General features: G+C 34.5%; 2 protein-coding genes and 1 long non-coding RNA gene across 7 annotated transcripts in view; all 3 read left to right on the forward strand.

Annotated features, from left to right (window-relative positions):
• Window positions 1-11,804, forward strand: part of LOC127868317 (uncharacterized) — a 101,120-nt gene extending 89,316 nt beyond the window's left edge. The window contains exon 3 of the long non-coding RNA XR_008044075.1: window positions 11,722-11,804. This is a non-coding gene — a long non-coding RNA (uncharacterized LOC127868317). The remainder of the gene's footprint in view (window positions 1-11,721) is intronic.
• Window positions 1-27,500, forward strand: part of LOC127868310 (uncharacterized) — a 525,576-nt gene that overhangs the window by 132,149 nt on the left and 365,927 nt on the right. The window lies entirely within an intron of this gene.
• LOC127868308 (uncharacterized) overlaps window positions 1-27,500 on the forward strand; it is a 501,779-nt gene that overhangs the window by 113,237 nt on the left and 361,042 nt on the right. The gene's annotated exons all lie outside the window — the stretch shown is intronic.

The raw sequence follows: 27,500 nt of genomic DNA on the forward strand, positions 1-27,500 counted from the left end.
CACTCTGTGTAACGTGTGGTGATGGTAAAGTAGTATGTCTTCTGTCTCTAATTTTGAGCATGTAACGTTTCCTGTGAAGACGTATAAAATAAATGAGAGTATGTGCACGTATGTCCAGTCTAAGAACACGTTAGTACTGACTGACAAGCTCGCTCACACAGTGTATATGTACGACACCGTAAAGGCCACGTCTAGAGCAGTCACTAATGAGAACATACAGGAACCTCGTGGTGCCTGTCCAGAGCCAGGTGACACGGTGCTGGTGTGCAGTATGAGGAAGAACTCCATCGTGCATCTGACCATTGACGGCAAAATACTCGGTACATACCCAGTGGATATAAAGTTACCGTTCAGCATATGTGTGTCTAAGGATGGCACTAGGCTGTCGGTGTCGAACGGCACTGAGGGCGTCAGTCTCCGTATTTGACAAACATTTTGAAAACGTTGTGTTGTGTTAATAAGCAGAAATAAAACGTAAAGAAATCAGAAATGGACTCTGCGAACTATGTGACATTATTATATTTGCTTGCAAGGCATTCATATTTATATTCATTCGCAAAATTTTAGATTTGTTTTTATATATTATGCTTATTACCATACAGCCTCTGTTGCTACAAGATGGATACATTTAAGCTGATGATAAATATACATTTTATGAATGGTAAATTAGACGTATATAATACAACTATTGTCCAATTTTCTTCAGTTTTTTAGGTAGGAGTTATATGTACACATATTGCTTATGATATGTTAATTTGACGTGCATTTTCCTGTATTTGAAAACAATAACATAATAAAATAATATGTTATTGTATATGCATGTTTCAAATTAAACCGTATTTCTTTTATCTATTTTTTTAATCGGGTGCGACAAATGATTTTTTTATAATTAGAATGGTTAAGGAACTTAAACTATGAGAAAAAAATCAATGAAATTCCCATATAACGTTTTACAATGTTCAGCACGATGCAACCACACCCGCAAGTGGTACAGAAGTATTAGATCGTCGTAGATGAATGATTTCTATGTTGGAAATATATGAAAGTTAAATTGATATCTTTAGCCGTTGTTTGAGAAATAAACTTTACAAACGTGTTGCGATACAAGTGCGATTGAGTGTTTAGCATAACATTCAATGTACCGTACTATTTTAATTATAGTTATATACGTAATCCACTATATTTTGATGACATATTTAAAATATTTAATGATTAAATATCAATATGTTCAATGCTAAGGAAGGCTTTCCGTTACAAGCAATTCTAGCATGCGCAACACATATATAAAATTATAAAATTATAGGAATATATCGACTGTTTTTACCGTAATTCATGAACAGCCTTGCCGGTACAATCACGCGATCAAAAGGTATGTGAGGTCTTCGGAATGATGGTCGATTCTTATTTTCAAGCTTAAGGGTAGCACATTTTAGAACCGTTTTACTTTGATTCATAATTTTATTTTGTTCTTATATTATATTACAAAATACGGGAAAACAAGCAAATTCGTTGTGATATTCCCCGCCAATATCCTTCTGGACACAAAGGTGTTATATTTGACACTCAAAAAAGCATGTTTTCAAGATACAAAGGGTCATTATTAACAGATGGTGTACAATGCAATTTGGCGTGCATCATCATCTTATCGATATACATACCCATACCAAGTTTCAATGAAATACGCCAAAGCACTTCCAAGATATGGCTCCGGACACACAAAAAGCATTTTTTCAAGATACAAAGGGCCATAACTCCGTTATTAACAGATGGTGTACAAAGCCATTTGGTGTGCATCATTATCGTATCCATATATATACTCATACCAAGTTTCAATGAAATCCTCCAAAGCACTTCCAAGATATGGCTCCGGACGGACGGAAAAACGGACGGAAAGACGGAAGGACGGACAACGCCAAAACAATATCCCTCCGCCTTTGGCGGGGGATAATAAAACTAGAGTGTATAGGAAATTGCTGTTTATCTGTATATAAACTATCATAATTTTAAAATTCGGTCATAAGGCTACAACGCTCCACCTTGTTCTTGATACATCGACTCTCTACATTTTATTCCATCTGTTATACTAATTGATGAATAAAATATTTAAAAAAAGATATTCAAAAAGCTTTATCAAAAATCGCAATCAGAAAATTAATTTAAGATAAATGATTGCGAGTTGTTCACTTTACGTAACCCATGGCAGAAAGCATGCGTAACTTAAAATAAGGTTTATAACAACTTAATTATACATTTAATGTAGCTAATTTAAAATTTGGTTAAGAGTAAGTCCAAAAGCAAATATCGACACGGCATCTCTAAATAACACTGACATACTTGGTTCGGTATTATTCACAGAACGTTTAGAAAAAACGTCGAACATTGTACAAAAAAATCGGTATGTCAATTATAATATTGAATAAGGATCCTTCTAAGGAATGTTGTCGACAAATCTTACTTTTACTTAATAATGTAGTCGTGAAAATACAAACTTACTTTATCAAACATTTTCAATCTACCAATATAAAACCGAATAACATATGCTATAGAAAAATTAATCTCAATAAACGGGATCGTTTGAACTCACACATTAACATTACAACAGCAACAACAACAACAACAACTATTATAGGCTTATTGGCATACACTTACTTTTAAGCCAAATGCAAAGCACACAAATGTAATGACATTGATTATAATTATAAGGAAAATCAGGTCATTTAAGAAGTTAACAAAGAATTTACAGATTTTCTGTGTAAACATCATACCTTTTATTCGCTACCACATCAATAAAATGTGCAACTCATTTATTACATAAGTTCAGGTAAGCTACCATTGCCTCGGTGTGTTGACCATGGAGAAACATCGTTTATATAATGGTTTATTTGTTTGCACTTCAACGGTAGAGGCATTGCAACAAGTTGACGATGATCAACACGATGATGATATTGACATGTTCGAATCTTGAACGCAATACATTGAATTATATATTTTTCGTGACATTATTATTTAAGATCATTGAAATATACGAATTTCATTTGTAAATGAATTTAATTACACTAAAAAAATATGTTAACAGATTGCGTTTAATGCACTCATTTTCATACAATAGTATGTAATAAAAGACCAATCATACAAATAATAATGATTGTTAAAATTAAATATAATAATAATAATATTATTATTATTACTAGTATTATTATTATTATTATTATTATTATTATTATTATTATTATTATTATTATTATTATTATTATTATTATTATTACAGCGGAAACACGTCCGAGTAGCTTATCATCCCTGTCAAGACCTATCTCATTGGAGCTGCTCGTGTCCGTGGATCTTTCGAAGACTGAAGATGATGTGAAGGAACCGTACCTCACTGGACTGGACTTCCTGCCGGACGGGAGACTTGTAGCCGTGGATAACTAAAACTGCAAATGTATCATATTGAATGAGCTGCTGCAGTGATAAGGAACACCTTACAAGTTCAATACAAACCCATGTTCTCTGTTATGGTTGTCATCAGATGAATTTGCTGCAACGCTTGGAAAAGGTAAATTAATGTGTCTTCTGTCTGTGAGTAAAGACAATTTAATAAGGCTGACGAGGATTATCAACACAACATCCAAGTTCTACCATATATCCTGCATGTCTCCGTTACGCATGGCCGTGATTTCATACGATGACCACCGCCCTGCCAGAATGTTATCTGTGGACGGTGTGAAATCTGACTTTGATCACGTGACATTTCATGTGAAAACGTACAAAATAGATGAGAGTATGTGCACATATGTCCAGTCTAAGAACACGTTAGTACTAACTGACAGGGAAGCTCACACAGTGTACATTTACGACAACCTGAATGGCACATCTATAGCAGTCACCAATAACAACATCCGGGAACCATGTAGTGCATTGTAGGGCCTGACGACACAGTGCTGGTGTGCAGTAAGAATAACCATGCAATCGCGCACATGACTGTTGATGGTGACGTAGTTGGTACCTACCTCATGGATTTGATGTTGCCACACAGCTTATGTGTATCTAAGGATGAAATCAAGCTGGCGGTGTCCAACAGCGCTTCAGGAGCCGGGACACTTCCGTTGTACAAGATATCACTGGCAATTAGTTAGGTGACTATTAAGGTGTTTTCCATGTGAGCATGCTGTCCACACGCATATTGTATAATAATGTGCGTGTGTGGTGATATTAGTTAAAGTCGGAATACTTTTCCGATAAATTATATTAGAACAGTATTGTTACTAATTTTAATCTATAAAAAAATCAAAATATTTTGAACTGCCTTTGTAATGTGCATTTCTTATTTTGTAAATGTGTTTGTTATACATATCTTCACAAAATGTTTTTAACATTTTAACATCCTTAAACGTGTGCATGTAATAGTATTTTAATTCTTGTTACATGCAACTTAACTAGTGTGTTGTTAAGCGCGTAAAATATTGGCAAATGCATATGCATATTTAAAGACCTCTCTAGAACCGAACATTACATTTTCTTATTGTCACGATCGGATTGTCACGTTTATCCAAAAGAATACAATTTGTACATATCCTACATAAGCCCAAAGCTCAATTACTATCAATAAACGTCGATGAGAACGTAATTTTTAACGTGTCGCTTCTGTAAAATGCCTAAGAAGCTAGCATCTTTTAAGTGTTTTAGAAAAGCCGTTAATTTCCTTTATTGTTCCGTTGTTTATTAACGAAAATAAGCAAAACAATAATATTAAAGAAGTGATATCAGATTAAATAAATCTTTTCTTTGTAACTATTTTATTTTAAAAAGAACACATGCTTGCACTAAATCACATTATGTATTCGAGAATTTACTGGGGCAGAGACAACACACGTTGTTACTCAAAACCTTCAACATTTTAACGTTCTGGTCAGACACAAACCCACCAATACACATGAATGATTTAACCAAGAAAACAAATTAAGTTGTCAGCCCATCATACTCAATGTATTGATTTTTGTTTTGATTTTAACGGAGTTTTCGTTCTTGTACGCATATCAGTAAAATTTTCTTCTTATTTTTGTTCTCCAAAATAGCATTTCAATTCATTGCTACGTTGCGGATTAAAAATACATATTTATAGATGATAAGACACGCTCGGGAAAAAAACTTGAGCGGTTAGACTTCGACAAAATTATCTGTAAATTAACAACCGTAGGGTGGATCGAACAGCTTAAATGGGAATCGCCATGTACACGTTTACCTTGTATGTCAATTAACGGCTTTGGATAATTGAAAGCATAATGAAAATTATTTTTTTTAAACAATATTATTATTATGGTATTCTACCTGTTGTAATATAGCCGGTATTATAAATATACATTTGTACATACCTAAGCTAAAAGTGTACAATAAACGATGAGGCATAATCATATAATTACAAGATTCACAGTTGAGATAACTCTTACGGGATCTACTATTCAGTATAACACAGTCATGTTCCTTTATCTATTTCTTGACACTATGTAACACTATCTATGATCAAACCAGAAACCTTCACTGTCGCCTATTCCTTTCTTATAAAACGATCAACGGGTATGCCGTGTATCTGATTGAATGTCGTGAAGCGAATCAAGCATAGAACTACCCAATACTCACATTGGTATTCGTCCTTTGCTCGATATCGCTTTGGTTCGAATACACAATCCCAGCTTGATGTATCACAAGGTAAACACAGGTTATACTATCATTAATTAATCTCGGCTCAATACACGAGCATTAAAACATTTTACGTTAAGAAAGGGTTAAACTTAGCGACGAGATAATTTTTTCTATGGTAATTTCCTGTTGAAAAATCTCCGGTCAGGTGTACAACATGTATATCAAATCGGAATTCGAAAATAATTTCTAAACATACGACTCTGTCTATTATCATGATAATGAATGAAGATTAAAACTCAATTGCCGTCATCCATTTTCTATACAAGAAAGCCTCATGTCACGTTTGCATTCTGATAACTCTATGTGTGTGTAGAATTAGCTAAATTTATTATTGCAAAATACAAATTTCGTGTCGGGTTTTTATTTTTAAATGATGTTCATGTATACGCATCTGTTACAAATACGACATGTCAATCAAAATATATAAATCCAATCGTATGAAATACCATCATTAGAAGTATATTGTTGGGATAAACATATAATTGCATAAGCCATGTTAATGTTCATCAATTCCGCCTATAACTGGATTGGAATTGTTCAATTTGGGTATTTAGTGCCTTTATTGTACTTGAGAATATAAATTGTATTATGGTTATCGCATTCATAAACGTTGGTTGTCTTATCGAACGTTTGAGATTAATTTTCATAGAAACCATATTGTGACAGTTCCCGACATGTTCAGATAGATACGGAGGCCAGAGACAATTAATTTAGCACTTTTTTAAATTGTTTATAATAACACATGTTCTGAAACTGGCCTCAGCTAAACAAGGAATGCGATTTCAGCAAGGAGATTGGTTTAAAGCAACGAATATACCCTTTTCGTAATCGTAATGATCGGATAGGTTATTATATTACGTACTTAGTGAATAAGATGACAACGAATCATGTGCATTGGCATTTAACTTAAAAGAAAGTATATATTTAAGATTTTGTTATGGTCAGTTCCTTTTAATAGCTGTTCATATACCAGTTCCGTCAATGACAGATGTATAGATTTATATACATGTTTATACATTAATTTTATCGTTAAACGTGCTTATTCTAACATTTCTGAAATTTTATTATCTCAATTTTGGAAGTTTTGCAACTTCCATGGCTGCATTTTTTAAGTTCATTTTTCAAATCTATTAGTAAATTACAACCAAACATCATTTAATCCAAGACCTGGACCGTCCCCATCATCGTCAGGATCTAGACGATACCCGATATGGCTCAGATACATTAAACGAGTACGACTCTTCGTTGAACGTCCTTATCCCGTTTAAATGTGTTGCATTGGGCAGTACTGCCACCTGAATATCACCACTGATAGCTGGATTAATCTCCCGTAATTCAGCGATCAATACTGCACCCAACTAAGTTATACACAGCCGATAACGTGGAACGAACGTAACACGCTATGCGTAAAAAAGAATTGGTATAGTCGGTTTTAATTGAACCTTTACGATATAATGCCGGAGAATGTCGACGAGGTTTTATATTACTCAAACGACTTATAATGACACGGATATTAACTTTGCGATAGGGCGTAGACGGAACTAGGACAGTAATAGTATTTTATTGTTCTATATGGATATAAGTTGGTATTAGTATATAGGAAATATACTTGTCGATAATTTCGTGTTTTATGTAAAAGATATGAGGTATATATTAAACTTTAAAAAAACACATCGATTTTCAAATCGAGAGTAGAAACCTGTTTAAACACCATTTCACAATGGATTCTAGAAGACTGAAGGATTCGAATAGAGACGAGGCAGGCGATTTTATTGGAGGAAGGGCTGTGACACAATCATGTGAGTCATGTGATACGTGCAAACATCCGCATACCGTATATAGCCGAGCTCAGTATAAAATTGTCAATATATAGGACACTTTATCTGCTCCGGTATTATTCGACCCCATGAAACTCTGTGCCAATAAAGGATGTAACATATAGGGGTTTTATTGTAGATTTCAATGTTCTGCCTTAAATGACTTATTTAACACAACAGAATATGTGAATGGATAAAAGATAAGGGGAATGGTTGTTTGTTGCTTAAAAAGGATCTTAAACGGGCTAATAGACAGATAAACATTTTCCCGGTGATTATAATTAAGTGTCATTCATATACAAAAGGCTCATATTTTGTGATACTGTTTTATCCATGGGACTAAAAACAGCAGCTTACATTTGTCAAAGACTAACAAATGCAGTAGCATAAATATTACTTAAACATGGTGTAACTGTTCTAACTTACTAAGATGATTTTGCTGGTGCTGAAAAATAGTTATGTCCTTTTTATAATGCATCGATTGTTGTGTTGCCCAATTGTAAAAAGTACCGGTGCCAGCCCAATCGGGAAATAAAATACGCAAAAAAAAACAGAAATTAGAAACATTCGCGTCGTGAAATCTTCATATTGGGAAATTGGTGTTTTTGAATTTTTTTTTGCTACCAAATACTTTAAAATTGATGACAAAGTGTTATCAAGTTGTCAATATTATATTTACTTAGGTTCAAGCCATATATCTGCATAGGGAAACAAACTAAATGTCGCATTTTATTTTATTTTTCAAATGTTGTTTTTTAAACGTTCAATTGGAATTTGTTTTGACAGCTATTGAGAAATTAGGTTTCTTTTCCTAATTGAGAAAGTGCCATTTTCCGGTACTTAAAAAAGAAGCGAAAAAGATCGATGTAATGGCAAAATTATAATATGCTCTTAATAAAATTACAGTGAAAAGGTAACTGCTTGAATTTCATGTTATGATCAGTAATTGGGCATGTTAATCACAGTTTAGTTTTTGTACAATAAGGCTAATTGTGCTGTTTGTTTTAAGTTCAAAAGTTTAAATTCTAATCAATGATATTTATATTGCAGTGCAGACTTCCAGTTTTGCAAGTTCGGTTGACAATATACAAAGTAGTGACCAGTCCTTAAATGGTATGTTTTTTCTCACACACCTTATGTGCTTTTGACTTATATTTAACTTCGTTACTTTGTACTACGAAACATAAGTGACTTAGTCGTTGTGTCTTAACATAAGTTTCCTTACTTTTTAAAATTATACATTCTTGTGTTGAAAGCCGTGCAACTCCTGCCAAATAGCCTATACAAATAATCTATAAAAAATCCATTATTGTGATCGCTACAGTGGTTTAGCTTGATAATTTAATCATATGCAGAATTCTGTATGATGAATGCTATTGTTGATTTTGTTATGAAGTTTACTTATGTGCATTATGTGTACACATTCAACGCAAATTCTTGTAATGTTCATGTCTCTAGGTAACATGCTATTGTTCATTCTAGGTAACATGCTATTGTTCATTCTATGTCAACAGAGTCTGCTTGATATGATAAACATGGATCTGTCTGACCAAAGTGATGTGGAGATGGGGATGATGGAAGTTGAAACTGCAGCAAAAGTTACCAGTACTTTACATTTTGCACTGATGATGCAACCGAAAAATGGGGGTTAGGGATTGACTAAGCTAGGATTTGTTTTCCAAATCCTTCTTGTTATTGCAGTGGTTAATTGAAACTGGTTTGTGAAACTTAACTAGCAGGAGAGAGAAATTTACAACATCGATTGGATTTTACAACAAATCATAAACGACTAGAACTGAGTTCTAAGGTTTACACACATTAAGCAACCTATGGTAAAAAGCTCTTTCTTTTTTATAGTGTTTCTTTGCCCATAAAACGTAGCTGTCATTAGATAATCATTACTATTTGAAACAATTGTAAACTAAAGGCATTGCAGCTGGTATTGTTTTAACTCAAATGTATTATCAAAAAATAATAATAAAATTTTCAATTATTACATGTTTTATTTTCAGCAAAACATGAAAAGGAAGCACAACATAAATACTTGGGTAAAGACATTTCTGGATATGATATTTTTTAGATTTTCCTTTAAACACCTTAAATTAAAATACACAGTCCTTTTACGAACACGGTTTTCACATTTTTATTTATATATTGAAACAATGAGTTCTAAATGATTCTAAAGAATATCATTAAAGGTATTATGCCTTATCTCAACACAAGTATTAAAATAAAGCAATTGTTTGCTCTTCTATGCATTTTTCCGTAGAGCAATAATTAAATGTCATCAAATTCGAGAGTACACACATTTTCACATAGAACATGAAACAAAACTTCTGTACGATTAACATGACATCATGTACATTAAGATCTTATTAGTAATCATAAAATAATAATAACACATGTCTATGACTGTGAGACTTGTCTTAGTTATAAGAATTTAATTACTAAATGGATGTCAATGAGGAAACGCATACTCATGAGGCTGAACGAGCAAAAAGTATGACCTCCACAGCTTTGTTTAATTAAATTTGTATTTACTTTGGAATGTTTATCATTTTTTAATTAAAGGTGTTTTTGATGTCCACATCGAGAATTTAATACCACCCGCACCAGAAAGAACAACAAGACGTCTTGACCGGCAGCATGTTAAGTTCCTGATGGATTCTTTCCAGTTCGGAATCTCTGAACCGCTAACCATCCTAGTGGGAATGGTACCAAGATGTGATCCTACCATGTTAAAGACAGAAGGTGGGTATAAATCAGCTAGTAGATATTTGTTTGATATTTATATTAGTTATTGAAATAAATCTAATGATACTAAAGAGTTATAATTAAAGAAATCTCCTGCTTTTGATGCTCTCAACTCTCAATTCAAATGCACCAATATCTGAACTGTAACTGAAGATTAGTATTTGTGTTGTTCTAACATTATTTAGATTTGTGAGAAGGCAAACATGAAAAGAACATGTTTTTTCTTTAATGTTTTGCCCCTGGGGAATTTGACTAAAATTCCTTAATCATACTTTTGGGAATGATATATTTTAGTTTTGAATTCTGGTGTACAAACAAAAAGTATTTAACAAAACTGAATCGTTTGCATTTTAAAATACCTGCCCTTTTCGAGACCTATATACATTTAGTAATTCATCCTCATTTTAACAGTTCTGAAAATTTAGATTTTAATAGTTTAATATCATAGTAAATTACCTGTACACAAATAAATAACAAATGTACCTAGTCGTTACTAGTTGAATGAATTAATTTCATCATTATTGTTTTAAGAAATTTTCGGGGAAAATTATTGCTATATAGTTGAAAAAAAACACAAACATAAAAATGGTATGACATTCATTTCGTAATCATTTTATTACAGGTGCAGTTCAAGTTGAGACCCTTGGTGGAAACCACACCAGGGAAGCTCTCCAATGTCTTCTCCAAAGAGGACAAGTCAAGCTGTCCACCGTTTAAGTGAACTTGTATTCACTACTGCCTAAAGCCACAGCATTGACAATGGGATGGCAACACAATGTGGTTCTTCAGGAAAAGAATAAGCAAATCACCTTTGTTGACAAAGTGAGATTGATGCGACAGGTTCGACCTTCCATGCCCCTTGCCCCAGCGGGCATGAAAGGCTGGAAAGCACTAATATCCTCCATTTCCAAGTGAAGGTAAACATGTGGTATATCATTTTAAGTGATTTTGATAATCATGTGTTTTTCACTTCTCTTTTGATTTATGCTATTTCCATTTTAGTGAAGGTTTAAGGTCATTTCACTGTTTCTTGAAAATAGATAAAAACTAAATATTCTAATAACTCAGCTAGTACATTATTATAACACTTATTGGATTTAATTTTCATAAAACCACTATGTATCTATGAAAGATATTATTCCTCAAATATGTCCATACTGTCGTTATACCATACTACTTAGTACTAACATGAAATCTATATCTATCAAAGCAAAAGAAAAACTGCACGCTAGGTCTTGTGTGTTATTATTTTTGCAGAGTTTTTAATAGTGGTTTAAAGCATGTTCACAAGCATTTGCTAAAAACATGTAATGTAATTCCTGAATTGGAAATGTTTTAGGATATGCGGCGGTTCCAACAAAGCTATGGCATGCACCTCCAAATGGCTCAGCTAGAGCAGAACGTCTGGGTCCTGGTGGAGGAATCAGAATCTGCGGTTAAAATTACGGAAAAGTTTTTTCCGGCCGTTAATGAAATTGTCAGACGATAAAATAAAAACATGTCTCGAAATCCTGAAAAGCCAAGGTCTGACAGAATATAATAATAAAGTGTAAGCATAAGTTCTTCTTAAAATATAAATCTACAATATCAACAAATAATCTACAAACAATCATGACCAATCCAATTTAATAAAAACCAACACAGGTACAAAGTCCTGCAATTGTGTCAAAGGTAAATATAATCTCTATTCTCAGTCGCCCTATTTTGTAAAAAGGATCTACTGGTTCTATATATCACAATACATGGTCAACCAAAATTATCTGATTTAATTGTATGTACTAGCTTTTATAAATTAAGCATGTTTAGTCCAAATAAACTATTAAATGTGTCTGTGATATCTGTAATTCATATTTGCAAAGTAAAGCATACATTAAAAATACCATAACTTGAGACCAATTTGATTTAAAGAAATGATTAAACACACTTTGAGGAAGGAATTTTCACCGGCATCCTTGAAAAAGAGGAAAATTGAGGATACCTTTGAGATGGAGGAAAGAAATGGAAATGAAGATATACTGGTTAGTTGTATAAATTCAGTTTGTTTACGCTAAAGAAGTTCACATTGATACCACCAATGTATTTAAGAAGCAATTAATAAAATAGAAGTTTATGTTACCACTAATTAATTCAATGTTGTTGACACATATAAATGATTTAAGAATATTTTACATAATGTGCTGAGTATGTCAATTAATGTTATATAAAAAAAGCTGGAATAAACATTTATATGAATTGTATTCCTGGATTAATATAGATGTATTAGAAGAATGAGTCTCAATTCAGGGTTTTTGAAGGATTGGGGAATGGACATGGTATTCATTCTTAAGAAAAAGACCACAATGAGAGATGTTAACCTATATAATGATTTCGCAACAACTATAGGTACATTGTCCTAGATAAGCAGAGTCATTTGTATTCAGCAAATAGCGGGATGAGACTTTAAAAGTTGTAATGAAGTGAAACATTTATATCATCATATGGTTTTCTTTTCTTCAGGATAAGTACAACCAAATGGCTGAAAGTTTGAGGGCATCTCAAGACAGGTATTCGAAGCTTGAAAAAGAAAATTCCGAATTGAGAAATTAACTCGCCAAAGGTGACAAATGTATATTGTTAGAGAATATTTATGCTCTCACTAGTTAGAAAATAAAGAATTGGTTTGTCCATCTGTCCTCTGTATCTATGTTCATAGACTTTATAACGCTTATATAAAACTGTATAACTTCTAGAGGTCTAAACTTTTAGCTCATCTGAGCACAATGTGCTTTTTGTGCGTTGTGCGGCGTCAACATTTGCCTTGTTAATACTATAGAGGCCACATTTATTGTCCATATAAGATTCGTCTCAACGATATCTTGAACGAGTTCGAAAATGTTTACGATTGCTTGAAAAGCATGGCCGCCAGGGGTAGGGTCATTTTTCTTTATATGGCTATAGTAAAACTTTGTTTAAACTCTAGAGGCTACATTCATCGTCCGATCTTCATGAAACCTAGTCAGAAGATTCGTCCCAATGATATCTTGGACGAGTTTGAAAATGATTTCGGTTGGTTGAAAAACATTGTCCTAAAAGGGCGGAGCATTTGTCCTTACATGGCTTTAGTAAAACCTTGTTAACACTCTAGAGATCACATATATTGTCCGATCGTCACGAAACTTAGTCACAAGATGTATCCCAATAATATCTTGGACGAGTTCGAAAATGGTTGTAGTTGGTTGCAAAACATGGCCGCAAGGGGACGGTACATTTTTCTTATATGGCTATATATGGCTAGAGCAAAACCTTGTTAACACTCTTGAAGCCACATTCATTTTCAGATCACCATGAAACTTGGTCAGAAGATTTGTCCCAAAGATATCTTGGAGGAGTTAAAAATGGTTCAAGTTGGTTGAAAAAAATGGCCGCCAGGGGGCGGGGCAGTGTTCCTTATATGGCTACAGTAAAACCGTGTTAACACTCTTGAAGCCACATTTATCATCATATCTTCATGAAACTTAGTCGGAAGATTTGTTCAAATGATATCTTGGGTGAGTTCGCAAATTATTCCGGTTGGTGGAAAAAACATGGCCCCCAGGAGGCAGGGCATTTTTCCTTATATGGCTATAATTTAACTTATTAACCCTCTAAAAGTCACATTTAATGTCCTATCTTCATTTAATTTGGTGAGAACATTTGTTCTTATGATATCTTGAACGAGTTTGAACATGGTTCTGGTTTCTTGAAAAAGATGGCGTCAATGAGGCGGACATTTTTCCTTTTATGGCTATATATTACTTTAGTAAAACATTGTCTATTTATTTCTGATCTTACTGAAACTTGATGTAAAGGTTTTTCCCAATGATATTTTCCTTATAAGGCTTTAGTTAAACATTGTTTACACTCTGAACGTCACATTTATTGTCCAATATTTATAACACTTGGTCAGAACAATTATTTAATGCTATCTTGGACCAATTCAACATAACCGCCAGGGGTCGGCGAATTTTATCCTAATGTGGCTATATCAAAACCTTGTGAGCACGCTGAAAGTTACATTTATAGTTCACTCTGCATGAAACTTGGTCAGAACATCTGTTCTAATGATATATTGGGGCTGCAGTGAGCAGGTCAGTTCCTTAGTATATCAGGTGAGCGACTTTGGGCCTTTTGGGCCCTCTTGTCATCTTTACTTATGAAAGTTATGGACCCCATTTTTAGCCAAATGAGAAGTTTGTTTCATCGAATTTCTCATGAGTATTTCAGTTATATCATTGGATTTACTTTAAACTTAGAATATAAACATATGGCAACTAGGAGATGTGCAGTGACCAAGAGCCATAACTCTATCTACCTTAGCTTTTGAATTATCTCCCTTTATATAATTTCAAAGTAAATTCTTGTCTGGAGCATAACTCTAAATTTATTGAAGGGGATTACTTGAAACTTGAAATATACACAGATGTCAAGTAGGAAAAGTGCAGAGACTAAGAACCATAACTCTATCTACCTTAGTTTTTTAATTATCTCCATTTATTTAATTTCAAAGTAATTTTTTGTCCAGAGAATAACTCCAAATATACTTTTGCAATGGATTTACTTTAAACTTAGAATATATACATATGACAACTAGGACAAGTGCAGTGACCAAGAACCATAACTATATCTACCTTAGTTTTTTAATAATCTCTTTATAAAATTACAAAATTAATGTTTGTCCGGAGCATAACTCTAAATCTACTGAAGGGATTTACTTGAAACTTAAAATATAAACAGATGGCAAGTAGGAGAAGTGCTGTAACTAAGAACCATAACTCTATCTACCTTAGTTTTTTAATTATCTCCTTTTATTTAATTTCAAAGTAATTTTTTGTCTTTAGCATAACTCTAAATCTACTGAAGGGATTTACTTGAAACTAGAAATATAAACAGATGGAGAAGTGCAGTGAACAAGAACCATAACTCTATGGGCGGTAGTTTTTGGATTATCTCCCTTAATTTTATTTCATAGTAAATTTGTATCCGTTTAGTCACAGATGACACTTGTTCCATGTTTTACAAATATTATTCTACTCTCTAAAACAAATGTTCTCATACAAGCAAACACATTATGGCGGGGATAGCCATGTTAACATGGCTCTTGTGAAATTTTTCATTAATATTCTTGTTTGTATAGTGTTACTAATTGACTATAAGTTTGTGAGGTACGGGGTCATGAGAATTTCAATCTATCAATGTTATATATTTATGTTAACAGCTTTAGCATAACTGCATATTGTATTAAATATATGTATTAAGTGAGTAAGAACATTAAAGGTGTTAACTGAATTGGTAAATGACTCTGTTTATTTTGCATTTTTTGACCATATGCCATTTTGTGGTTTTGAATTTCGTTCAAAATATTTCTTATGATCCTATTAGATTTTAGTGAATTGTTCAAAATATACGCGTGCAATATGCTTTTTTACTTCGATTTAAGCTTATCACATGTCTCTGATAAAAATATAAATGCTCAAATTCTAAGGAAATAACAAACAACTTATAAAAAATATGATTTTGTATGGGTCAAGTTTTGCATACACGGGTCAAACTTGTAGTTTGAAGGACCTTACATAATAAAGCAGATTTTTGTCATTATTGTTATCACTCAATTGTCTTGTATTGTTATTTTTTCATCTAGAATAATATCCTGTACTAGATATACACACATTGTTAACAACAATTCTAAAACATATGAGTTTATTGAATGTATTTATCCCCAGGGGAAATTTAAGTAAGAAGAAAATTCAAATTATGGGTCATCATACATAAAAAATCACCAAAATAATGTGTGCATGGAAAGCCACCATAAAAATGTTCAATAAGACCAAATATGGTATGAAGTTTATAAAAATAATACTTTAAAGTCACTATAACGCTCAAAATCAACGAAAATTTCGTTAAGTATTTCGTAAAATAAAGTTAACACCTTAACAATCAGTGTTCTTTATAGCAATAGCCAAAATTTCAACGCTATATGTGGTATGATTACTTAGATTTTTGTAGATACAAAATGCTCGTTTATATTTATTTGTGGCCACAATTAATTCCGGGTGTGTAGAATTACCGAAATCCCCGTAATTACCGAGATCCCCCGAAATCCCCAGAAATCCCCAATAATATTTATTATTTATCAATAATAGTAATTTGTAAAGCTCTTCAAGTGTCCAAAAATCATCTGGGTGGCTTTTTGATATTAGAAAGAAGAGGTACAGACAAAAACTTAACAATAATATTTACAGCGGGGATTTCTGTACCTGATCGTGCTTGTGAAAACATGCACTATGGATTCATACTCGGAATCCTAATAATTATGTATATATTTTAGTTTTTCACTACCAAACATGGATAAAAACAATTTTTCATCAGTGAATAGATTGTATTTTGCAATAGTCTATCTTATTATCCGCAGTATTTTGATAAATAATAAATATAATTGGGGATTTCGGGGGAAACTGGGGATTTTGGGGGATTTCGGTAATTACGGGGATTTCGGTATTTCTACACACCCGGAATTAATTGTGGCCACAAATAAATAAATACGAGCATTTTGTATCTACAAAAATCTAAGTAATCATACCACATCTAGCGTTGAAATTTTGGCTATTGCTATAAGGAACACTGATTGTTAAGGTGTTTACTTTATTTTACGAAATACCTAACGGAATTTTCATTGATTTTGAGCGTTATAGTGACTTTAAATGGGTTTTGGAATATTGCCCATTACAGTTGTACTACCTTACGTTGAAAAACTGGGCTAAAGGCGTTTGCGTTAAGTGCTGACCTAGTTTAGTCTGTGCAGTACACACTGGCTAATCAGTAATGCCACTGTCAGCCTAAACGCCAGTCAACACAAAAAGTCCATAAAAAAGAAAGTGTCGTCCCTGATGAGCCTGTTTAAAATGAAGAATTTTTAAAATTATCGCAGAACCCACCATTTTTAGCAATATTTCTAATCTATTTGTTGCCATAGCAACCAGAATTCTTGACGTAAAAACAAAATGAAATGACCCGCATAATCTCCATATTGACATAATTTATGTCCATGTTTCAAGTTTCATGAAAAAAATATGAAGAACCTTTAAAGTTATCCCAGGGCCCAGAAAAGTGTTACTGACAGACACACAGAGCGCAAACCATAAGTCTTCTCCGGTATCACCGATGGGGGACTAACAATGACTTTATTTAGCTTAGTTTGCATTGGCTTAAAGTTTGGCTTGTGTTTGGCTATCATATTTCACTTATCATTTATTCTTTCCCATTCAGAAGTTAGGTAAAAATAGCTACCAGGGTATATGCAACCATCATATAACTAGAACAGCCTGCATGTTACTCGAAGTCTGTTCAGCCTTTATGCTGTTTGCTTCTTATCAGTATCTTAGGGTTGGACAAGATGCCAATAAAAAGTAAATAATAATAAGGTTCTTTTCATTTGATTTTTTCTGAGAGACTTCAAGCGTGTCAAAGTTCGTATAAGTACGTATCTGATGTGTAATGGTTTAACATATTTTGTCTGTTACAGTCTTCACGCTAACTATTTTAGCCAAATAGCCCTTCTGGCTAATAAGATGGAATTTTGAATAGCCCGAAGACATGTTCTATAGCCCGAGGTCAATTTAAATTTTATGACATTTTTGGCCAGGAGCACCAAAATAGTTATTTAAAATCAGAAAGTCTTCTTCCATTAGTAAAAACAGATGAATGTGATTAAAGTAATAAAGGGTATTATTTTTCCTTTTGAAATGCATTTTATACAAAATGCACCAGATAATTATGCTGTTTATTGTAACTTTATTATTACACATGTTCTCATTCAATGATTCCATTAATCAGTTGGACCGGTGTTTGGTTTTATTTTAAAGCAATCGAATTATTATCATGTTTAAAAATATCCGAAGAACTTCAAAAATACATCAACCTATTAAAATAACAGATTATTATCGTATTATTACTAGGACAATCGCCGGTGAATTTCTGAATTGTCGGCATGTGGCTTCAGAACAAAAGGCCACTGGGTGTGTTAATTGCCCAATCTGCCAAGTGACAATGTCTGCTTCTTTAATTTACTCCTGATGTTTTAATAAGCATGTGTCAACCGTGAAAAGTATTGTATATTCGTAAACAGATTATAAGTAGCAAATTAGGTCACGTAGCAGAACGAGATTACAGAATAAACGAAAGTACTACAATTATTAAAAATACGCTGAACAATTGTCTTCTAATACGCAAGAATAATTGATTAAAACACATGGAAACCTAACTGTAATAAGGATCATTTTGTTTAAACCCAATGCGTACAATATCCCTTACAGACTCTTTTATTCTGATTGAAAAATTACTTCGTCCATTTTTCATGAATTATAAATACATTTTCGGAAAACGCTTCTAAAATTAAATACGCTTCTAGATTGGTCATTATTTTAAAACATTACAAAGTGCCCGATGCGCGAACATCCCGGAACATGATCTACGCATATTCAGTTTGAATAACCTGTTCTTGATTGGGCGTCAATTGCATCATTACTTTAAATAGCAACATACACGATGTTTACACGACAGTTTAGAAAAATGGCGGCCGCATGCTTTTAAACGTATAACGTCATTTTAGGCATTTAAATAGCAAATTTAATCGTGCCTCTTAAAAACGCGTATAAATTAGGTCATTGATATGACGCTCAAATATTTAATCGACCGATCGGGCTATTTTATAAGCATTTAGGATCGACCGACCGGCCCAAGAATCGACTCGGGCTTCGGGCTTATAGGCTAATTCGAAGACTGCTGTTATACAGCCTCCAGCAGTTCAACGGCTGCTACCCCAAGCCTTTTTGTGTTTGATCAGAAAACTTCAGCAGAGACCTTGAGTACTGCGAGCACCGGACTGTTTACTTTTGGAGGGGCCAACAAGTCAACATCGACTGGTACTCTGGGCGGAACAAGTAGTAACCCATCCTCTTTAAGGTCATCTGCAATGAACTCAGCGTCAGTTCCCACTGCTACCCGTCATTTGGGCTGACAAACAGTTCAACAGCTACCCCGTCATTTGCTCTTACAAACAGTTCTACTGCGCAGCCATTATTTGGGCACACAAACAATTCTACTGCGCCACTGACGGTCGGACAGACAAACAGTTGTAATGCATATTTTTCATTCGGGGCGACAAGTAGTTTTACCACTGCCCCGTCATTTGGACTGACAAATAGTTTCACTGCTGCTGCACCGTCGTTTGGGATGATCAATAGTTCTGCAGAGAACTCTTTATTACCATCGACAGGAACATCAGCGGCTGCCTCCTCGGGGCTGTTCCAGTTTGGTCAGGCCAATAAGCCGGTCGCGACCAGCTCGCCATTTGCATTTGGAGCTACAAGCAATGCACAGGTGTGATCATTTCAAATTGATTAAATTAACAGTATGAGCCTTGCTCTTGGAAAATGGGGCTCAAAGCATGTGGTGGTGTTGTCCTAGATTAGCCTGTGCATTCCACACAGGCTAATCTGGGATGACACTTCCTGCTTAAACTGTATTCTTGCCAACTGAAGAAGAGACACTGTTTAAATGTAAAATACCATTAAGGGAAAAATGTGTGCCTGATTATAATTTGTGGACGACACTGTATATACCTTCATTTACCGGTAACTTTGGTTATTCCAGAGCAAGACTCATATTAAATCATTTAAATTATGTTTAATTTTTTTTTAGCACACGTGTAAGTCTTAATAAAATTTCAATTGAGAGAGAAAATGCTAAACCTGACAACATAAATCTTTATTTTTGGAATAAAAAAGAAACACTTTTACACTTGTTTGCATCACTTTTCAGTGTTGTATTGTTTTAACCAGCTATCAATTCAGCTGGTTATTTGAGAATGATTATATATACCAGATCTTCAAAAGAGGTGGTGAAATACCTTTGGCCTATCGGTTTCCTTCCTAACTTTTCTGCTGAAGACTTGCATAATTTATACATATGCAAAATGTAACTTATCTTTACGTGCTTAGAGCTAAGATCATTTAAGATGGAAAGGTGTTCTCACCAGCCTTGAAATTCAACAGCGATATAAAATTACTGCAACACTTGTTGTTAACATCTTGCCTATTTTTCAGGATAGCTATCCTGCTCCAGTATTTGGCAATGGTGTCCAGTCATCATTTGACTTTGGAGTACAGAAGACCAACAATGCCACCGGTTCTACACCGGTCGTGTTCAAGTTTGGCGCCTCCCAACAGCAGGCTGCCACAGCGACGCCCTCATTTGGTGAGGCAGTTTTCCTTGTCTGGCTTTAGTAAACAGTTATAACACTAAAATAACGTTTGCAACCCACTCAACCTGAAACTTGCTTAGAATACTAAACGATTATTGTGTTGCTTTGATATATGAAGTGAGTTAAAATGATGGTGGTTTGTTAAATACATGGCTGTCTGGTGCTAATGCAGTTTTATTGCGAAACCTAGAGAAAACTTCTTGCTCTGAACATTTAAGTTTCTCGGGGTCTCATGTAAGATCAAAATGGCGTTTGACCCTCCTGTTAAGGCTTGTTACAGTAAACAAACCACTTTTTGTTGAGGACTTAATTTAATCATAGTTATATGTTATGAAAACATTTGACATTTTATGTCGTTCTTTGGTTCAGCTTTCCGGGGTCAGAACACAAGTGTTGGGTCAGTGTTTAGAGGTAACGCCCCTTCTACGACGCCAACATTTTGAGCCACTCCGTCAGCCTTCGGATTGGCAAATCCTGTCGGCAGTGCTTACCAACCATCAGCATTCGGAGGTAATCATTTTGCATTAGACGTCGTTTGATATTAATTACAATCATGGCCATTTCATTTCGACTAAAAAACACTTAAGCTGTAATAAGAGTAAAAGTAGATAAAAAAGTAATTATACCCCCTCAAACGAAATTGAGGGGGGTATACAGGACTGAACTTGTCTGTCGGTCGGTCGGTCCGTATTGAGTGTCCGCTCTCCCATTACCCCCCGCCATAGGCGAATGGATATTGTTTTGGCGTTGTCCGTCCGTTTGTCTTTCCGTTCGGCTGGAACTTTTGTGTCCGGAGCCATAACTTGGAGGTGATGTTGAGGATTTCATTGAAACTTGGTATGAGTATATCGAGGGCTGAACGGAAAACTGTCTTATCTCCTTCTTTATTTAATATGAATTACAACAGTCTTCCGCTCACCCCTCGATATATATATGGATAAGAGCATGATGCACGCCAAATGGCATTGTACACCATCTGTTAATAACGCAGTTATGGCCCTTTGTATCTTGAAAAAATTCTTTTTAATATTAACATATGAGCCAGAACCATGAAACTTGCCATATTTGTTCTCAATCATCTGCGGGGTGCTTCACATTCAACAAACATAATCCTAGGGGCTAAGGTCAAGGTCACACATTGAGGTCAAAGGTCACAAATTTGATGAATTATTCATTATTTAGTAATTCCTTTACTATGCATCAATGGATTCTGTAATAACTGTCCACAATTGTTCTCCATAATTTAGCTGAGTGTCAAATATATGATCCAGGTTGCTAGGGTCATGTTCAAAGGCACATACAAATGTAAAAATCACACATGTTGATTAAATATGCCGCGTTTGGTAAGGATTCTATCATACTAAAATGGATTCTCAAAATGGCCTGATGTAATTGTTCTCAATTATCAGGCAGTGCTAGACCTATGTGTTTTTGACCAAAGTCAAGGTCACACTTCAAAGGTCACACATTGTAGAATTATTTATTATTAAGCCATTACTTGCCTTAGGGGATTCTGTAATAAACTTCCATAATTCTTCTCCATCTTCTTCCTTGCTGTGTGTCATATGTAAGATTAATGTCTAGGCTTAAGGTCAAGGTTCTTGTCTAGGGTTAAGGTCAGCGTCACACAATATACTTCATGTAAGGTCATACGATTCACATCAAGGGTCAAGGGTACACAAATGCTTCATGTAAGGTCGTACTTAAGAATGCTGGATGATTAACCTTAAAAACTTATTTATGTTATTTCTACGTATGTCATGAGGGATTTTGTTTTCGCTCTGCAACACTCTGAAAATGTAGTGTATATTAAGATTTGATGTTTTCGTGCAAAAGGCAAGACTTCTTAATTTACCTCAATAAATATTGAACGCTCAAGAATCCTCTTCTGTCTTAGTTTTCAGCTATTGTCGTTTGTTATTTTTGTATGTTGTTACTTTTTGAGGCAATTTGTAAGATTTCTATTTAAGAAAATGCTCATAAGCAATTTCTCCTTTTGTCATGATACTATCAATTTAATTGATTCATGAAAAATATAATATCTGTATTTTATAGTCTGAAAACCCACCACAGGTACACATGAGTTAACAAAAATAATTGACAAAATGCACAACCCTTCAATTGTACCGTTTCGTTTAGTTCTACACCCATCCATAAACAAAATTTATTTTGCGGGGGATATCAATTCAACGAATTTGCTTGTTATACTCTGAAATTACTGTATATTCATTAATTGATTTCATTAAATATTGGTTTTGATGTTTTATGTCCGCCATTTGTAAGAGGTTTATTTGTTGTCGTATCATATTTATAATTCAGAAATTGCGTATTAGATTAGTTTTAGTTTTTATTTGAGCATCTGTATTTTGGAATTAATAGAATTTTTTTTATTCGTGTATAGCCAGCTTACTTTTTTATATTCACTTATGTTGTTACATGGTGTAACAATGTGACTTTATAAAGTAAATTATAAATAATTCAATATTTGTAAAGTAATCCATTTTAGCTCACCTGATTTCTCAGGTTAGCTTTAAGGATCGGTCTTTGTCAGTCGTCCGTCCGTCCATCATCCACATTTGGTTTGTAAACACTCTAGAGGCCACATTTCTTGTCAGATCTTCATGAAACGTGGTCAGAAGATTTGTCCCAATGATACCTCGATCCAGCTCGAAACTGGGTCATGCTGGGTCAAAAACTTGGTCACTAGGTAAACTATAAGAAAAACCGTGTAAAGAAAAACTGTAGAAGTCACATTTCATGCCCAATCTTCATGTTACTTTGTCAAAATGTTTGTTTAAATGATATGTTGGTTGAGTTCAAAAGTGGTTCCGGTCCGTTGAAAAACATGACCGCCAGTAGGCGGGCTGATTTCTTAATTTGGCTATAGAGAAACATTGTGAACACTCTAGAAGTCACAATTTTTGCCCAATCATCATGAAACTTGGTCAAAACATTGGTTTTATTGATATCACGGAAGAGTTCAAAAATCGTGGCCACCAGGGGGCGGGGCAGTTTTTTCTATATGCATATAGTGAAAACATGTGAACATTCTAGAAGTCACATTTTTGGTCTAATCTTCATGAACTTTGGTCAGAACATTTGTTTCCTAGATATGTGAGTTTTGTTCGAAAATGGTTCCGGTTCGTTGAAAAGCATGGCTGCCAGGGGGACGGGGCAGATTTCCTTATATTTATATACATGTAGTAAAAAAGGCTTGTGAACAGTCAAGAAGTCACATTGTTTGCCCAATCATCATGAAACTTGGTTAAAACATTGGTTTTATTGATATATCGGACGAGTTCTAAAATGGTCCCGATCGATGAAAAAACATGGCCGCCAGTGGGCGGGGCAGTTTTCTCTAAGTGTATATATTTAAAACATGTGAACACTCTAGAAGTCACACTTTTAGCCCAATTTTCATGAAATTTGGTCAGAACATTTTTTTTTCTAGATACGAGAGTTGAGTTCGAAAATGGTCCCGGTCTGTTGAAAAACATGGGTGCCAGGGGGGTGGCGCATTTTTCTCATATTTATATAGTAAAAAAAGCATGTGAACACTCTAGAAGTCACATTTTTGCCCAATCGTCATGAAACTTGGTGAAAACATTGGTTTTATTTATATCTCATATGAATTCGAAAATGGTCCCGATCGGTCAAAAAACATGGCAGCCAGGGGTGGTGGGGAGGTTTTTCTTATATGACTATAGAGAAACCTTGTGAACACTCTAGAAGTTACTGTTTTGCCTAATCATCGTGAAACTTAGTCAAGACATTGGTATTATTGATATCTCGGACAAGTTGGAAAATGGCTCAGATCGTTGAAAAGAAAACACGCTTTTTAGCTCACCTGATTGCTCAGGTGAGGTTTTAGGATCCGATCGGTCTTTGTCCGTCGTACGTCCGTCCGTCCACATTTGGTTTGTAAACACTCTAGCATTCACATTTCTCAAGCATTATTTATCAAAGTTGCTGAGAAGCTACATGGCCACAAGGTCTCAGTCAAGTTTGATAATGAGCAAAATCGCATAATAAATGACATAATTATACCCCTTAGATTGTCAAAATTTTCATTACATTATATACAAACACTTTAGAGGTCAAAATTTTGTTTCAGATTTTATGAATCTTGGTCATAATATTTATTTGTGTAAGCAAAGTTTGATGTTTGGTCATGATAGGTCAAAAGATAGGTCACCAGGTCAAATCTTACAAAGACCTCGTAAACACGCCATATGCCAGAGTTTTGGTTCAATAATGATGAAACTTGACCAGGATGTTTGTCTGGATATCTAGTTCAAGTTTGACGTTTGGTAATGTGGGGAAAAAATCTAGGTCATGGGGTCTAATCTTACAAAAACCTTGTAAACACATTAGAGGCCATAGTTGTGGTCCAATAATGATGATGCTTGACTAGGATGTTTTTCTTTATGATATCTAAGCAAAGTTTGACATTGGGTCATGTGGGGTACAATTCTTACAAAAAACCTTATAAAAACTCAAGTGCCCATAATGTTTGATTTAATAAAATTTGTTCTTCAAGAAAAATGTGTAATTTGATCGGTTTCATTCTGTGTTCTTAACGTATCTCCTTTTTGTGAATACATAAGATCTGAAAAAACCCTTTCTTGGTGTGTTACATTTAGTAAGCCTGTCAAAAGGCAGCATGTAGATAGAGACAAAACGAGATTGATGCCTTTCGTTTTCTTTTTTCCATCTGCCCATTCGTCTATCAACTATAACTGTCCTTAATGAACTTAGAAGCGTTAGAAGCTGTATTTTTATGTCCCTCAGTCTATGCTGGGGGAAAAATTGTTTTTGCCCTGTCTGTTAGTTTGTTGGTTGGTTTGTTGGTTTGCGTCAAACTTTTACATTGGCCATAACTTGTGCAATATTGAAGATAGCAATTTGATATTTTGCACGCATATACATCTCATGGAGCTGCACATTTTGAGTGGTGAAAAGTCAAGGTCATCCTTCAAGGTCAAATTTGTTGGTTGGTTTGCGTCAAATTTTACCATTTGACATCACTTTTGCAATATTGAAGATAGCAACTTGATATTTGGCAGGTGTATCTCAAGGAGCTGCACATATTGAGTTGTGAAATGTCAAGGTCATCCTTCAAGGTCAAAGGTCAAATATATGGGGACTTGTTCACATAATACTTGAGTATTTTAGAAGAATGATTTTCTTGATGCAAATCAAAGTAAAAATCGTTTCTGACTCAAAAACTTGACCACTATGTCATATTTTTGACAAAGATTGAATGAACCGAACCGATAAAGGGCTATCTTGGCCGTCTTTCTTTTTTCTGATTCTGATTTTCGGCCGCGGGAACACTACTACTACTACTACAACTACTTCTACTACTAATACTTAAACTAATACTAATACAACTATAACTACTACCACTACTACTACTACTACTACTACTACTTCTACTAATACTGCTATTTGTGTTTTGGCACTTTCCACAATATAACTATTTACTAATTTACTTACTTCCTATCTTTACTGTTTACAACTACACCAACAACCAATACTATTATTACTACTACTACTTCTACTAGTACTAGTACTAGTACTACTACTACTACTACTACTACTACTACTACTACTACTACTACTACTACTACTACTACTACTACTACTACTACTACTACTACTACTACTACTACTACTACTTCTACTACTACTACTACTACTACTACTACTACTACTACTACTACTACTACTACTTGTACTACTTGTACTACTACAACTACTTCTGTTTTGGCACTTTCCACATGATGGTCGTTCTGTTTGGGCACCTACCACATGATGGTTGTTCTGGTTTGGGAACCTACCACATGATGGTTGTTCTGTTTGGGCACCTACCACGTTATGGTTGTTCTGTTTGGGCACCTACCACGTCATGGTTGTTCTGGTTTGGGAACCTACAACATGATGGTTGTTCTGTTTGGGCACCTACCATGTCATGGTTGTTCTGTTTGGGCACCTACCACATGATTGTTGTTCTCTTGGGGTGCCTACCACAAGATGGTTTTTCTTAATGGGCAACTACCACATGACTGTTGTTCTGTTTGGGCACCTACCACATCATGGTTTTTCTGTTTGGGCACCTAACACATGGTGTTTGTTCTACTCGGGCACCAACCACATGACGGTTGTTCTGTTTGGGCACCTACCACGTCATGGTTGTTCTGTTTGGGCACCTACCACATGATTGTTGTTCTGTTGGGGTGCCTACCACAAGATGGTTTTTCTGAATGGGCACCTACCACATGACTGTTGTTCTGTTTGGGCACCTACCACATCATGGTTGTTCTGTTTTGGCACCTACCACATGATGGTTGTTCTGTTTGCATCACTACTACTTCTAATACTACTACTAATACTACTACTCCTACTTCTACTACTACTACTAACTACTACTACTAATACTACTTCTACTACTACTTCTACTACTTGTACTACTACTACAACTATTACAACAACTACTACTACTGCTACTAATACAACTACTTCTTTTTTTACTACTACTATTACTACTACTACTATTACTAATACTACTTCTACTACAACTACAACTACTACTGCTACTACTACTACTACTCCTACTACTACTACTACTACTACTGCTACTACAACTACTACTACTTCTACTACTTCTACTACTTCTACTTCTACTCTTACTTCTACTTCTTCTACTACTACTACTACTACTTCTACTACTTCTACTACTACTACTACTACTACTATTACAAGTACTACTACTGCTACTACTACTACTACTTCTATTTTTTTACTATAACTATTACTACTACTACTATTACTACTACAAATACTACTTCTACTACAACTTTTACTACTACTGCTTTTACTACTACTACTTCTTCTACTACTTCTACTGCTACGTCTACTACAACTACTACTGCTTCTACTACTTCTACTACTTC

Source organism: Dreissena polymorpha, chromosome 2 (assembly GCF_020536995.1).
Source record: "Dreissena polymorpha isolate Duluth1 chromosome 2, UMN_Dpol_1.0, whole genome shotgun sequence".
In the NCBI taxonomy this organism is placed as follows: Eukaryota; Metazoa; Mollusca; class Bivalvia; order Myida; family Dreissenidae; genus Dreissena; species Dreissena polymorpha.